The sequence below is a fragment of the Alosa alosa genome, chromosome 16, assembly GCF_017589495.1.
Source record: "Alosa alosa isolate M-15738 ecotype Scorff River chromosome 16, AALO_Geno_1.1, whole genome shotgun sequence".
Classification (NCBI taxonomy): Eukaryota; Metazoa; Chordata; class Actinopteri; order Clupeiformes; family Clupeidae; genus Alosa; species Alosa alosa.
The window spans coordinates 27,716,632-27,732,688 of record NC_063204.1 but is presented as its reverse complement, the minus strand read 5'-3'; the positions used below and the strand labels follow the sequence as shown (position 1 = coordinate 27,732,688).

General features: G+C 44.9%; 1 protein-coding gene across 2 annotated transcripts in view; it reads right to left on the bottom strand.

Annotated features, from left to right (window-relative positions):
* The window catches only part of sulf1 (sulfatase 1), a 116,941-nt gene extending 101,177 nt beyond the window's left edge, over positions 1-15,764 (bottom strand). For both annotated transcript variants that reach the window (XM_048266558.1, XM_048266559.1), the window contains exon 1: positions 15,654-15,764. The gene's annotated coding sequence lies outside the window, so the exon portion shown is untranslated. The remainder of the gene's footprint in view (positions 1-15,653) is intronic.
* Positions 15,765-16,057: the final 293 nt, after the last annotated feature.

Here is a 16,057-nt window from a genome sequence, read left to right as displayed (position 1 = left end):
GTCCAGGGCAGCTGAGGTGTGGCGATGATAGGCAAGTAGGATGTGCGGTTTCGCTGTCCAAATTAATTCAAAAGGGCTACGGTTTCAGATTTTTCCACTCTGGGACCAGGTTTCAAAAAAGTGCAGTTTCAGGCAGTGCGTTTACAGGATTCGTTTGGACGCTCGGCCAAGACGAAGCAAAACCTCTGCGTTTAACCCAAAAAGCGTCTCCATGTGGACGGGCCCCAAGTGACCTCCTGAATAGGGCTGGTAATTGATGGCGCATCTTTTCACCCTTTGATCTAGTGGCACAATATCCACCAGCCCCCACTATTTCCTAATATCAGATTGTTTGAGTGTCATTTCCCTGAAAGGCTAAACCACAGTCTAAACAGTAATCATCGCTTCAAGATGAGCCAGCCCTTGTCTGTTATGGGAAGCCACAGATCTTTTTTCCTCATTTATTCACAATGGTCCTTGTTGCCTTGTAGGGGAATAGTTTAATATGTGCTTCCTGCTGCCATTGAGATGAACCGGTCTGTCCTCTGTGTGTGTGTGTGTGTGTGTGTGAGTGTGTATATGGTCCAGATTTGTAAAAATAGCCAAATCCACTCATCTCTTCTCCCACACCCTTCTCGAGAGCTTCCTCTCCAGAAAGTCTTTAAGATGTATAATAGACATTCCGTCCCGGCTGAGCGATCTATTAGACAGGGCCCTGTGTCCTCATCAGCAGTGTCCTGCTTTACACTGAACAGACAGCCTACTGGACTCACTATCTCTCCGGCCCTTACACACACACACACACTCCATCTGTGTCTCCTTAGTCATCACTCATTCAGCTGCAACAAAGTGAACTTTTCTCCACTGGCTTGTCACACACACACACACACACACACATTCACACATCATGTAAACAAATTGGCTCACACTACAGGCGGATGAAATCCTCCCTGTTTCCTCTGCACCTGCGCTCTCAGGAAATGCAGGGGCGTCTGTACTTACTTTAATTCCTCCAGCCAAAAACATACTTATCATTCCTCAACTCGCCCCTATTCCTGCTCCCTCTCTGTCCATGTCTAATTTGTTCCCTTTTGGGGCCCGTTCATTCTCTTCTCCCCTTTACTTGTTCCCAACGTTCTCCGCTGCAACCATGTCGATTCCTCATACATCTCCCGGTTGCTCCCAGTTACCACCTGTCTCTCTTCAAAGTTTTTTTACAACAGTTCTGGTCTCTTCGCCTTCGCCCTTTCACCTCCTCTTTAACTTGGCTCATCTCTTACTTACCATCTCTTAAACCATCTCCACCTCATTCTCTTCTCCCTCTCTCTCTCTCTCTCTCTGGGCCAACAGGTTCCTCCATCTGCTGACCATCTGGGCTGGGAGAGCGAACCCCCTGGAGGATCGCCGGCAGGCTCACGCGGTCCGCTCCTGCCTGCAGAGCTGGCGCTGTGGCTTCTCATTAGACAATGACACCCTATTAAGCAGCCTTGGAAAATCAGACTCCAATTCAGCTGAGAAAAAGAGCAACTACTGCAGAATGATGAGTGATAATGTATCGGTTTATTTACTTCGGAGAGAAATACTATGTGGTAAGCCAAAGCCAGTATTGATTAAAGGCATAAAATATGTTTCCTTTGAAATGTGTGAATGTATGCGTGTGTGTGTGTGTGTGTGTGTGTGTGTGTCTATATGTGTACATGTGTGAGTGTGTGAGACTGGATGGTCATGTCCATGTATATATTCTGGGGGGGGTTTTCGGTGTTGAGGTTTTTGACAAATGTTGACATAGAGGGAGGCCGGTGAGTGACGGCTGGCGTTGAGTTCTCTCCTTCCGACACGCCGTCCTGTCAGTCAGCTGATTCTGTTACCCCCCACCACCACCACTCTTGCCCCCCCATAATTTTCCCCCACACAGTCCCTCCCCCATTCTTCCCGCCCAGCTCTCCCGTTTGCTTAACCCTGCGTCAAAACCATCTTCTCCCTGCACCTTTAAAAGGTTTAATGCGTATGTGTTTTTTGGCCAAAGATGAAAACGCTTAGACTAATGATGAACCAGATAGGGTGATGCGGAAGGACAGAGAAACAATAAAGTTTCTGCACATTTCCGTCATTTCTTTTCATCTTGGTTCTTTATTTCATTTACTTTTAATGTGTTCAAATGCAGCTCTCATGGATCATGAAACGCACACCATCCGATCTGGCTTGAATGCAGAGGCTGCAATTTGATTTCACTGTGGTTAGTACTGCATGACAGGGGCAAGGGTTTTGTTTTGTTTTGGTAACTAAAACGACACATTTCCCCTCTAATGAGACCCTCAGCATCTCCAGCGGGAGTGTTCTCCGCTGTGCCATCGGCATTCGTCCCCGTTCGCCTGTCTGGCAGTGTGAATTTACAGACACAGAACTCATAATAGCAAAAGAGGGCCCTTTCATGTGTGCAATCAAAGCCATATACTACACATGTTCTCAGTCTCTCTGTGCTTTTTGTAAGGGATTTGTCATACTCTGTCATATGGATGCACTCTGATTGGACAGCGATATTCCCAAAGGCATATGACTGGAGCTGACAGTGACGGAAGGGAAGGGGATGGGGGGGGGCATGTGCTGCTGTTTACTTCAATGTATCAAGTCTGAATGCAAGTGTTAATGGTTGCTCTGTTTGTCATATGGTGCTCAAAGCAAACTATGTCCTAGTCATGAACAGAGACCCCCCCACACCACCAAAAAAGCAGCTGACAGACCAGCTGAGCAGGAACCCTCATCTGACTTCATGTCATGTCAGCAGAAGAGCCTTAACAATTAAAGAGTGTTATCAACTATCGGTTTATTACTGCTGTCAGTGGGAGTCCCTCCACTGAACACCATGCTTATGGGTCAGCATTCTTAAAGCGTAGTTGCCTTCTGAGCCCATGTCATTTCTACGAGGCATTTCTACACCACCCCATTTTTTAAAAAAAAGGGAGTTACCTCCCTTTCCTTTTGTCAGTTTTGTTTAATCTCGCACCAGAAAACCCATTTCAAGCCCATAAAAAAAAAAAATCACACACACGCTGTGCTGATATGACAGAGAGAGACGTGAGGTAGCCTCCAACTCCGCACCATCCCTGAAATACCCCACTGGCACCGGGCTTCTCCTCTCCCTGCACAAACATTTCCAGGCCTTCTCCAGGCGCCCTGAACTTCCCTCGGACAATACGGTGCTGTTTGCGAATCTCCCACAGCCCGGCGGATGGGGGTTGGGGGGGGTCGGGTAGAGGAGCGGAGCGGAGCGCCAAGGTACTCAACATCAACAGGAAAACGCCCGGCTGCTTTTACTCGCTACGCCTTTGATGTTTTACGATCCCGAGGTTCTGCTGAGAGACGACGACGTGCGGTAAAGCCTTACTCAGCTCTCCCTTCACTCCCGCACACGCACACACCCTACATCTTTGCCTTGCTCACACACACATATACACATGCATATAAACACACCCTGCACTCCCATCACTCCCTCTCACTCACACCCCCACACACACACACACATATAAACACCCTGAATCCCTCTCACACACACTTTCCCTCTCTCTCAAACACATTAACACACTTGGCATCCCACCCTCTTTCACATACACACATCTCTCCCTCTCTCTCTTCCAGTCTCTCAATCTCTCTCGGCGCACACACACACACACACACACACACATTTGCACAACCTGCATCTGGCACACACACACACACACGTACATGCAGTATATCACACACACACACTCATTTGCACAACCTGCATCTTGCTCACACATGCACACACACTCATTTGCACAACCTGCATCTTGCTCTCACACACACACACACACATTTTTCCACAATCTGCATCTTGCTCACAAACACACAGTCTGTCTATCTGTCTGTCTGACCATTCCTCATCACTTGCACACATGCTTTTGGGCCTCCGTCGCTAAGCTGAGCTGAGGAAAAGGGGTCTTACGACCGTCAAGTGAGGAAGTGTGAAAGTCAGATGGTGTAATGGGGGCAGCATGCAGAAGGGCGCGAGACGGCAGGACAGGAAGCTGGCGCTCCTCGGTGGAAAGAGAACAAGCTGAGCGCAGTGCCATCAATGTGAATGTATTGAAAAGTAAATCAGGGCTCCAGCATGCCTTTGTCCTAAAGCCTCAGCTGTCTTAGCCATGGGTTTGAGCCAGAGCTGTGCAGGGCCTAAAGCTATTTGAGATACTTAAGTCTTAAGTTACTTAGGGTTGGAAATAAAGGACACTGAAAGAAGCGTTTAATAGCCTCTTGCATTATTAGGACAAAAACACATGGACATACAGGCAAAAATTATGAGATCATTTTTCCGCAGAATATTCTGTTTCTGATGTTTTTCCATGTCAGCTAGGACTGAACAGTCTGAAGGGCTTAATATCTAAAATTGAATAGAAAAGCATAACATGGAAACTTCATAATACATTTTTCAATTTAAACTGAGTCATTTGAATAACGTTAAAATCCCATACGGTTTTACAATACAATGTCATGTCACTAAGTGCGTAATGACACAAGATTGAGTTTCCGTCAGCGTTTTTGACACTTCTGGCATGTCTTCCGACAGCTTGGCCCAGCCAGGCTGAACCACAACAGGCTTTCAGCATGACTACAAACCCTACAGACGGAATGAATGCATTGTTCATCAAACAAACCGCAAAAGGAAAAGAGAAAGGCCTAATATAATTCCAATCACAGTCTCTCTTTCCCTTTCTCTCACTGCGTAATTGGAATGATACAGCCAACACACGCACACACCCGGCAGGAACATCAACAAGTCAAACGGTTGACCTCAGCCTCATTCATTGACATCCCATTCGCCTTAATTCCGGGGACGTTCTAAAGGGTCATCCCTTAAATGAGATTCCTCTTGTTCGTTCCGCTTAACCGGGCCATGGGAGAGAAGTCAGTCACCGCGGTTTGGCCCTTTGCTGTCCTCATCCATTCTCACGGGCCGAGACGTGGGCAAACAAGCCGCATTCATAGCCTAGCAACTCCCCTGGGCTTCCTCCGACACAGGGACAGCTCCGCAATTCACAACGACTTTCACCCCCGTTTCCAGAAAAATACCAGAAAATAGCAAATTGGTTCTCTGAAAACAGCCACCAGCTCCTGGTCTGTCGTAATGGAGGCAGCCGGGCTGCGCTGGTTTACACAACAGCAACCAGTCAGATGGAAATCATCTTTCGGGGATGCCATTCACATTAAGGGCCTGTTTTCTGAGAAAGTGACTGGATGTCAGGCCATTAGAAGAAAGGCAAGTGAAGGCAGCAGTGTTGGGGCATCTGGTAATCATTGGCTTAAAATAAACAGAGGCACTCCAGAAAGGTCAGGCGTGTTTAGTGTGGCACGGGCAGGCAAAAAACATCATAATGAACATCTTGAGTCAAGCATACTGTATGCGAATGAATGAGATGACGAATGGTGTTTGTTCATGCTGGATGTCAGAATTGCGGTCGTTGGTCCAACATTGTAAATACGGTGAGGGGAAACTGGAGAATGTGAATGGTATTGCCATCATTATCATGAAAGTCAGGAAAGGTGTCCCAAATCTGACAAGACCAATTTAACAAAGGATGACATTTTGCTTTGCCTGAGTCTTTGAATCATTTACCCTAACCACCACCCCCCACCCCACATCAGCTTGCTGAAGAATTCTTCTAAGTGAATCCCATGGGAAACTGAAGATGGCCAAGCTGAAGTACTGTGCAAGGATGGGTTGAGCAAATATCGCCTTTGTGCAGCCATCTCCAAGCTTCTGTTGTCCGTTGACAGGCAATGCATGGTGGGAAGGGAAGCTCCCTGAAAAACAGCAGCGTTCCAGCAGCTGCTTCGTGTTTACCCTTCGTCTCTGAGCTTAGGTATCAATTAGACAGAGAGAAAAAAGAAAGAAAGAAAGAAAGAAAGAAAGAAAGAAAGAGAGAGAGAAGAGTATGAGGGAGACATAAGCACAGAAGTGACACAAACATGTAATGAAAGGAAAAAAGGAAGAAGAGGCAATAAGAGACAGAGAGAAGAGAGAATGATAAGAGAGAAGGAAAGACACACAGAGAGGAAAAAAAGAAGAAAAAGGAAGATGAAGAGACTATTAGAGAAAGATGAACAGTAAAGGAGAGGGGAAATTAGTGAGAACATGAGGCAGAGTGAGTGAGTGAGAGAACATGAGAGAGAAAGAGAAACAGACAGACGGAGAAATCGCCTCCAGAGAATGTAATCAGCAGTGCTCACGTTTCAAATTAAAACCTTTGCATGCCAAACGTGAGAATTAAAGACACACTTTTTTTTCAGACCACAATGGCTTTCAGATGCTAGGCTTCTTTTCACCACACAGCAAGATGGGAGTACGTACGCCCAGTGACTTGTCTATAGGATTTGCATGGACTCCTGCATGTCCAAGTGATCTACTTCACTGATCCATCTTCCATCTCCAAAAATGTCTGTTTTACTGCAACATCTTTCATTTGTGACTGCAGGCATACTACCCAGACCACATTGTGAATGGGGGCTGTTTGTTTTAATGCTAGCAGGGCCAATGGGATTCACAGACTGTCTCCACCCTATTATTGTCTCCCATCTCATTTTCCTGTTGGTCATTTAAGCAATTGGCAACAGTCTGTGACCCCCTTGCCTACAAAGTGAAAACCCACATACAAATCCCACACACAAATCTACATGAGCGGCACAGTTAATGAATGAGGTTAAACCAAAGTTTTGTCCAGGCTACTGGGCCCTTTAGTAAGGGAAAAAACACCAATTGGATAGACGGACAACTCAGACTGCCATCGACATGTGTTGGCATCAATCAGGGACATGGAGGTCTGCGACCCCTGACCTCTGACCCAGAGCTTAGAGGCCACAAGTTATCATGAGCTCATTTGACCATCCATCTGACAGTTCATTCACTCGGAGGAAACCGAGGGAATTTGTGCAGTCTTGCAAACAGGAGGAGGATGCCTTCACTTGGATACGTAAGCCACAAAGTTAGCTGTTAGGTTAACTAGGGTAATGCCATGGCAGTGCTAGGCTATGAGATCTAGTGAAGGGGTCTATTGGATGGTCACAGGATTTCCTGTATTTACTTACTTCACAGGTTATTTTATGTATGTGAGATATATGTGTGTATGTGAGTTTGTTATTTCTGTAAAAGCTAAAATTTCCCTCAGGAGGAATAAAGTACCTTTCTATCTATCTATCTATCTGTAAGTTGTGCCAACTACAGTAGAAATAGATACAGACCACATATGATATGTGATGCATATGAACCTTATCGTTCACATTTACCGGTAGTCGGTGTTGCACACTTCACATCTGATAACATTTCTGCACTTTTTTTCATTTGTGACTGCAAAGGCAAAAGTACCTTGTTTACATCTATTTCATGATTAAAAATCTGAAAAAGTGACACTTAAACTACGTGCTGAAAAGCAGATATACTGAAAAATGACATCCCGTGTAGCACAATGCAAACAATATGTGTATATCAAATGATCAGGACCAATATGCTGGAAGCCTTTGTAGCCAAAAGGCTGAGTTGAACTAGAGATATTTAGATTACGTTTCATTCTGGCAGCCTGGGGGTTGTACAAGGCCTCTAGGAAGTACAGAAGGAGCTCTAAGCTTAGCAAACAGCTAATGATGGATGGCTTCTTCCCGTAAGAACATTAGTAAGAGTGTTGGGGCCAGAGATTTTTAATATGAGGGGGGAAAATTCCAAGATGCGTGTCATCGGAGCAACATCAAAAGCTACAGACGGAGGAGGATTTGAAAAAAAGAAGTGGAGGGAGTGCTATGTCATCTGTGCCCTCTTGTGGAAGATTGGCACAACTGAGGGTGATCTACATCCGCTAGACTATCCTCAGGAGAGTGGCAACAAGCAGGGGAAATTTCCCCACAGAGCCACATAACACACACACACACACACACACACACACACACACACACACAAACACACACCCACACGCACACATAAACAAGTACACTACCAAACACACACACAGACACTAAATCGCTCATGCTGGCAAAGAAAGGTTTCTCAGTTTTATGGAAATGTGTTGAGAAAATAAGATCAACTACAGCCCTGTGTTTTGACTGGGCTTAAATGGCTCTTTAAGTTCAGGTCCATAAATTCATTTCCAACTGTGAAGCAGCCCCTCTGCTGACATAATGGAGCCTGAGCGAGCCGACAAATTTCACTTAATTGATGAAAGCGAGACAAGCACCGAGGCTTGCACCCTACTCGTTCAGATTTTTTCGGCTCACAAATAGAGAGGTGGCAAACGTATCGATGACTAACAGAACTGGATTTACGAGGCCGAGTTTTGTTCCATCCGGGCGACAAAAGGAAAGTGCTGGGGCTGTAATCGGAACCACTTGGTTTACGGCCAACGCACAGAAGTTGTGCCCTTGAATCTTCAGATGCAAGCGCCGGGCAATAAAAAAAGGTTTTATTTCAAACCTGCCATTGAGGGACTGGATAACTGCATTCTAGATTCCACTGAGGAGATGAAAACATACTATTCACAACCAAATGCAAGAGACAGACTGAATTGAACTGAATTGAATCAGACAGAATGTTCTCACCCTAAATGAAAGAGTGCCCATGAACACCACAATTATGATATTAAGGATTGAGGTTTGGAGGTCAAGACCATTGTAATCAATCAGAAACCTAAAGCAAACTCCAGAGTCTTGGGGAATTTGGTTTTCAATGAAGTTAAGTTTGAAGAAGTCTGCTAAGTCTCATGTTTATTTATAGTTGAACAGCTTACTTTCAGTGCTGTTTTCAGGTCAGTTTAAGCCCTAAATGATTGACTATAGACTGAAGAAATTGTTTCTTCATGCCTATGGTTCAAAAGGGGTTATCTAAAAAAAACCTGATGACAGTGGTTTTCCACAATTTTTTGTGCCAACTTAAAGCCTAGCATCTACTGAAAAACATTTACAGAAAACCTCAACAGTTAACCATTCAAGCGTTGTTTGATACATTTCACTAGTCTCAAGTCAAAAATATTAGGTATACCTGTTGTCACGACAACCAAAATACAACACAATGTAATCTCAAATTCACTTTCTCAAAGGGAAACTTTTAATCACCAAAATACCATGGAGGCAGAGCTAGACCAACACACAAGAGCAAGACACTATAGAGGCATGGAAAGCCTTCCATCATAACTCATGTCCCAACATGTGGCACTGAGACACTAACTTGTTTATGTCCACACCTACAAACAACACTTAACAATGAGGAAAGCTCCCGCCTTGTGAGGGTGAGGGACTGTGACTATGTTTGACTTTGTGTGTGTGTGTGTGTGTGTGTGTGTGTGTGTGTGTGTGTGTGTGTGTGTGTGTGTGTGTGTGTTTGTTTGAAAGAAAGAGAGTGGGCAAGAGAGTGTCTGAAGATTGGTTTGTGCTTCTGGAAGGTTCCCACCTGGCCGTGCGTCAGGCCACAGATTGTGTTTTCAGCCTTAAGTTGCAGGTTTCCAAGCGCTTTTATGAAATTTCCTCAGATTCTGAGAGGTCTCTCTCTTTCACCCTCTGTTATGTTCTAATGTTGGCTATTCACCTCTTAACCTTGACGAATAATGTTTCATAATGTTTGAGAATCCAATAGCACTTTAGGATCAATTGGCTCACTGTTGTATTAAAGAGAATTCAGCACATATGTAAACATTACACTTTCAATAATCCACTTATAAATAAATCAAAGTGGAAAGTTGAACGGTCACATGGGTGGCAACCGATGCAAGTGTCAGTTAAAGACAGCTGTTTTTGACATCCAGTCAGTCCTCATTTCATCGGGATATAAAATAGAAAATCCGGGAAACATTTGTACAGCCAGCCTCGGCTGGTTTTATGACTCATTTTTTGCAAAAATTTTGTTTGAAGCACCACGGAGAGGACAGAGGAAAATAACCCGGTGCTGTCATAACCCTCTGAGTCACGTCACACAGACACTTCCAGGGGATTAATCCAACTCGACAACTTACCTCCGCATCCAGCTCGACCCCTACCCCCACCCCACTCCTCAATAAGGAACACTTCCTGTGTGGGTATGACTCCCTAGTTCATCGATCACTCTCTTTCTCTCTCTCATCCACCCCTCCAAACACACAAACAAACACACACACACACACACACACACACACACACACACACACACACACACACACACTCACTCCCAGCTCCTCTGGGCTTAGTGGGTCTTGAAACAGGGATTGGATGACCCCTTCACATCATCCTCACTAGAGAAATTGAGATCAGACTTTTGGCAGCTCTGGAGGCGTGTTGACAAAACCCAGTGTCATCTCTGAGAAGGAAGCAGTGGGAAACAGGGTTTAAGGGGTGTGGGGGAGGAGAGGGAGGTGTTGGGGGGGTGGGGGAGGAGAGGGTGGGGGAGGAGAGGGAGGTGTTGGGGGTGGGGGAGGAGAGGGATGTGTTGGGGGTGGGGTGGACGGACAGAGGGTCGTGTTCTGAGATCTGTAAACACTTCCCGTACAAGTCTCAAGGCCCCTATTAAAGCGTCTACTTCTGTTTCCCTCCCGGTCAGTGAAACAACGGTGAGACCCGGCTATACCCGCACTGTTCCTGAAACGGAGAGTCTCGACCCATCCCCACATTTCTGGCTGACCTCAGTTTTCCCATCCACTCCACTCATCTCCGCATTCCCAGCGAAGAGCGGCAGCAGCAGGTGCAGTCCAGCTGCACCAGGGGACGGTCCATTGCGTTCGTTGCGTTCCTCTCACGGATGGCTGGAGACTAACGTCACCTTAGCTCACACCTTTGTTGTGCTGCACCGCTGTTATGGTTTCCGTAATCAGAACCACTTGTGGCCAGTAAACACCAGGGGTTCGCTGGGTTTTCCTGTGTCCGTCCCTCCCCACCCAAAACCCCACCAACACCACATCTAATTCCATTACCAGCATGGTGTCACCAGGAAACTCCACTCCACCGGGCAGCAGAGAACAATTACTCCCATCCTAAATTTCCCTTAACCTATAACATCAGTGTTTGTATACTTGATACTCGGTACACAAGGCATAGCACAGAGTGCCTCCAAGGCCTTATTTGGGGTCTCCTTTACCACTCAGAGTAAAGCTTCAATCAACACTGCTCCGCCACAGTTAACAAATAAAAAGGAAAACTTGTGTCAACCTGTTCTCCTTTGGGATGCATTCTTCCTGAATGATGTCCCTTCCTTCTGACTGACCACATTCCCCCAGAGATGAGCAACTGGGAAAAGAGGCAAAAGCCCCATAAAAGGGTATGAATATGAATGCAGCCAAGACCTCGTTGATTCCAATTAGGATTATGCCAACGAGTATTTATGATGCATTGTGTAGCTCTCTGATCTTGTTTTCTTAGTCACGCCAGATCAAGCAAAGGAATAAACAGTGATGCTTTTGTGTGTAACATCTGGTAAGGACTCCTACAGTCGCCCGAGGGATTGGCATGCAACATCACCATGTCCAGCAAGTACGACAAGAGACCTTATTAAATCAACAACCTCCCCGCAAACAACAGCAATCCTTTTGAGCTGGAAATGTTTTATCTAAGACTGATAAAAGTGTCAAGAATAATAGGCCATGGGATAGATAGCAAACAGACTCTGCAGTGTGTTCCGAGTCAAAGAAGGGCGGGGTGCAAGAAGAGAAGGAAATGAGTGGATGTTAAGATGCTGAAAAATACTGAACTCAATTCAAAGGGACTGAACTCATGCAGAGAAATGAATGAAGTCAATTCATAAAAAGTGAGTGAGCTTAAGAAAATGAATATTTGTGTCTGTGTATGTGTGAGTGTGTGTATGCATGTTTGTGTGAGTGTGAGTTTGACAGAGAAAAAGAGAGAGAGAGAGAGAGAGAGAGAGAGAGAGAGAGAGAGAGAGAGAGGTGACCATTTTTGGCTTCTTTTACTCTTTACTCATTTTCCCTTCATTCTTTCTGGCTCCTACCTTTTTGAGAAATGGTGACAGTCATAAAAACCTCCTAGAGCTGGCAACAAATTTAAATGAAACAGTGTGAGTGCACGTAATAAATATGATTTAAATAAAAACCCATATGTGGCCTTTTCACAAAAATACACTGCAACTCGACACAGTCTGTAAACGAATAGGACACCAAATGACTATCTGGCATCGTGAACCAAAAACACAGGATCACAGGATCGATACAGGGTGTGAAATAAAACCAGACATATTCATTACAGCAGAGGTATTAGACGCAGTTGCCCTGAGGGCTTGTGCGCTCTGTGTGCGCTCTGTGTGTGTGTGTGTGTGTGTGTGTGTGTGTGTGAGAGAGAGAGAAAGAGAGAGAGAGAGAGTTAGAGTTAGAATGCCATCCATCATCAGGTCTCTGTGTTTTACAATAGGTATAAATATCAGCACATTAGCCCATGCCTTGCGTTATTGCCATAATATTTTGTTTTATGCCTCTCCAGACGGACTTGGGAAGAGAATAGAGGCGTACTGCAAAGGAAAACAGTTCAGAGAGACAGCGTGCCATGAAAGCTACCTCAGATCTTGTTACCCTTTAAAAATATAATAATAATAACTGACTGATGGCTTCTGGACCCAAGAGGAGCAAACGGAGATCAACCCAGAAACATGCCGACTGGAAGAGAGCTGGCAGGGGAGACTCCATATTTGGGCCAGATCCGGGCCAGGTGTGTTCCAGAGCCCCAGCTGCATTCTGGGATGTGGAGTTCAGCGAGCATGTTTACTACCGATCACTGATCACAGACACTCTGACACTCACTTTAAAAAATATATGAAGAAGAATTCATGCGGACTTAGGACAACCATGGTGTGAAGAGAATCCGACTCTACTTAGACTAAACTATGCAATTATGAGAAGACTGGACATGCGTCACTTTGATTGGCTGTTACTACCTGAGGAATTGTGGGGTGTCAACGGTCACGTAAAGGATGCTTCAGTGCATCCTTCACTAAAGGGGATTTGAAAGGAAACATCGAAGAACCTTTCCTAAGTCATTTTACTCTGAGTGCAACCCTACTCTTTATACCAATCAGAATGGAAAGCCACCAATACAATACAAGATCCTATTTTTATAAAAGCAACCAGAAGATAGTGACTTATGGTGGACTTATGGTGAAAAGATTTAACGGCCACTCTGCTACCACTTATTACTGATGGTTCCGATTCGGTTCTCTTCAGTAATATGAACTATATTAATGCATGCTCTAGAAATCCACCATCTGTCAGAGCCTGAATACAACCTAACTGAACACACTTCTTGTGGTTTATCAAGCCCTCTGGAAGTCTCTCATTTTTGCAGTTAAAACCAGGTGTGTCTGGTTTTGGTTGTAACCGAACCTTACAAAAAGTCATCAAACCCTGGGTTGGGTCGCCTTACCCGTGCATTTCAGAAACAATAGAGGTGTGGGGTGAGCCATCAGCTAGGAGACCTGCAGGGGAACGCTCACCTTCCCTGGCCTCCTGACCGTACGCTGCACCATAAACTGGACCGGTTTGGACCCCTGCTCTGTGGTTTCACACCAAACAATCCCACACACACACATATTACATCCACAACGCTAAAAAGCACACACAGCATCATCATGTGTACATCGGCACACAAACACATCGTAGTCACACTCACACTCAGATATGCTGATAAACACACTAACACACAGGCATGCGAACACACATACCTGTGCCTCGAACACACAGACGGTTGTCAAATGTCCGATCCAAGAGGCAGAGATTGACGGACCTCACAGGATAGCGAGAAGAGCCCGAGTCGGGCTGGGTTTCGCTGCACTCTGTGTGACCTCTATCTGACCAGGAATGAAAGGGCAAAATGCCAAGAGCATTCATACCCTCACTGGCCTATCAGTGGAGTAGAGGAGGACTGAGGACAAGAAGACAAGTCCACTAATTTCACTGGACTGAACTAGAGAGTGAGTTTCATGCTTTTATGAGGAGAAACCCGTCAAAACTCATACACTTACATCTGTAATGACTTAAGGGGTCTCAGAAGAATTACTGTGCTCGATTGAAAATAAATAAAACTGTGGAAAACAGTTTTAGGCAAAAACAACCTCTTGGGACCTCACCAAAGTGTCCACACTGGTAAAGTATTTGAGTGTGTGGAAAATATTAGCGTATATGATGAATATTACTGCCCTGTGTAAAATGGCCACTAGTCATAGGGAAGACATTTTTCCCAACAAAAAAAAACTGAGTGCACAGGACATTGTAAACCAGATAAGGAATGCTTTGGTCTAACACCGTCTTAAGCTAGATAGAGAAAGGCCAGTCTTAAATCTTAATGAGCATTCAAGCAGCGATGACCGAACACTCATTCAAACCGTATGTGAAATAGGGCCAGGCACGGGAACTCAGTGGCCTTGAGTTAACCTAACCACTGAACGTATGATGGCCAACAGCTTGGCATCAAAGATTCTCAGAAAACAACCTGGAAGACATCAGGGAAGGTCTCAATCTCAACTGTTCAATGCCTCACTTAAGGGAAGAGGAGAGATAGACTTCTCTGCATAGTCTGTCTGCCTCTTCACCCCCTCCATGTTTGGATACTGTCTGTCCACTAGCCACTTTTACCACTGTCTTTATGCCTCACTGTTTGCGTGCTATATTAGCACATTAGCACATATGCATAACCCCCCCCCCCCCTCCATGCCACAGCCGAACTGTGGCCACACTTATACATTTTCTTTTAATAGTTAAATATATAGATATATAGACTTTACTTTACTTTATTTCTGCACAGTTGGACTCACTCATTTGCACTATCACCATGACCTCTATCACCATTGCACTACCAACATGACACTCATTCACACAGAGCACCTTAGAGCACCTTACCATACCTTACTATGCACAGAGAATCACAGGCTCAGTCCCTGCCTCAGACATTGCAAGCGCCTCTGATTGATTAATCACCACTATGTGGATACTGTTTTTAGAATTGATTTAGATTAAGAGTTAGTATAATTTGTATTTTAGTATATTTAGCACATTCGTTATCTTCTACTGCCCTTATGGCTTAGCTGTGTTTTTATATTATATACTTTAATTACTCTTTCTGCTGTTAAAGAATGTGTTTGTGTTGTCTGTATGCTGCTGAGACCTTGAATTTCCCCTGGGGATCATCTATCTATCTAATCACAACAGGAGGAATAGCAGTCCCCTGGGAGATGTAAGATGTATGAAGCCCAGTATCAAAGCTGCTGTCTATCAACTTGGATCTGGCCTGGTTACGGGCCAAATCTGCCATGGATTTAGTGAATGTGTGCCAGACCAGGGTTAGTTCAGACTCAGAGCTGTCTCTTATCTGGGGCTAGGCATGGTACAGTGCTGCCTTCATTCAAGCAAATCTCCATGCCATTCAGCAAATGAAATCTGATATGAAAAGTTCACAAATATCCATATTTAGTTATGAGAATGAAGGGGAAATGCTTTGGCAGTACATTTCAACAGTCCACATCTAGGCATCGCTGTGACAAAGTACATGGTATTTCAAATCTATGATTACATTGGGAAAGCGCCTGTGCAGCAATGTCTAAAACAGTATTTAACATGACCTCTGGCTAGCACTCAACAAAAATATGATCTCAAATCCCACAATATCTGTAAAATTATGTTTTTCATGGTCTTGAGATCAACAGTAGCCTACCTTACCTTATGGCATGACTTTCCCTGACGCAACTCCGTTAATGCGATTCAGCATTCTGTCCAGGTTAGCCTCCAGAATCAAAGCATGAACGGCTGGGTTTGGCAGCAATAAGAGGCTGATCCCCTGACAGATGGGACCAATTAATGTAATCAGATGGGCAATTAGCTCAATAAAGATCCAACATTAGCCTGACAGAGATCACTTTAAGCAGGCCACAGCAGCTTATCAGATTAGCCGATATCGCCATTCAGACAGATAGGCCCTGGATAGGGGTGTAGGTTTGTCCTGTGCTGATTGAATGATTGACAGGTGGAGTAGGTGAACAGGGAATCGTTAGCCTATCAGTTGGTGTAAATATTTCTGTAGCTGTTTCCTGATGCGCATTTGCCTTTAGCTAATCCAGAGACTT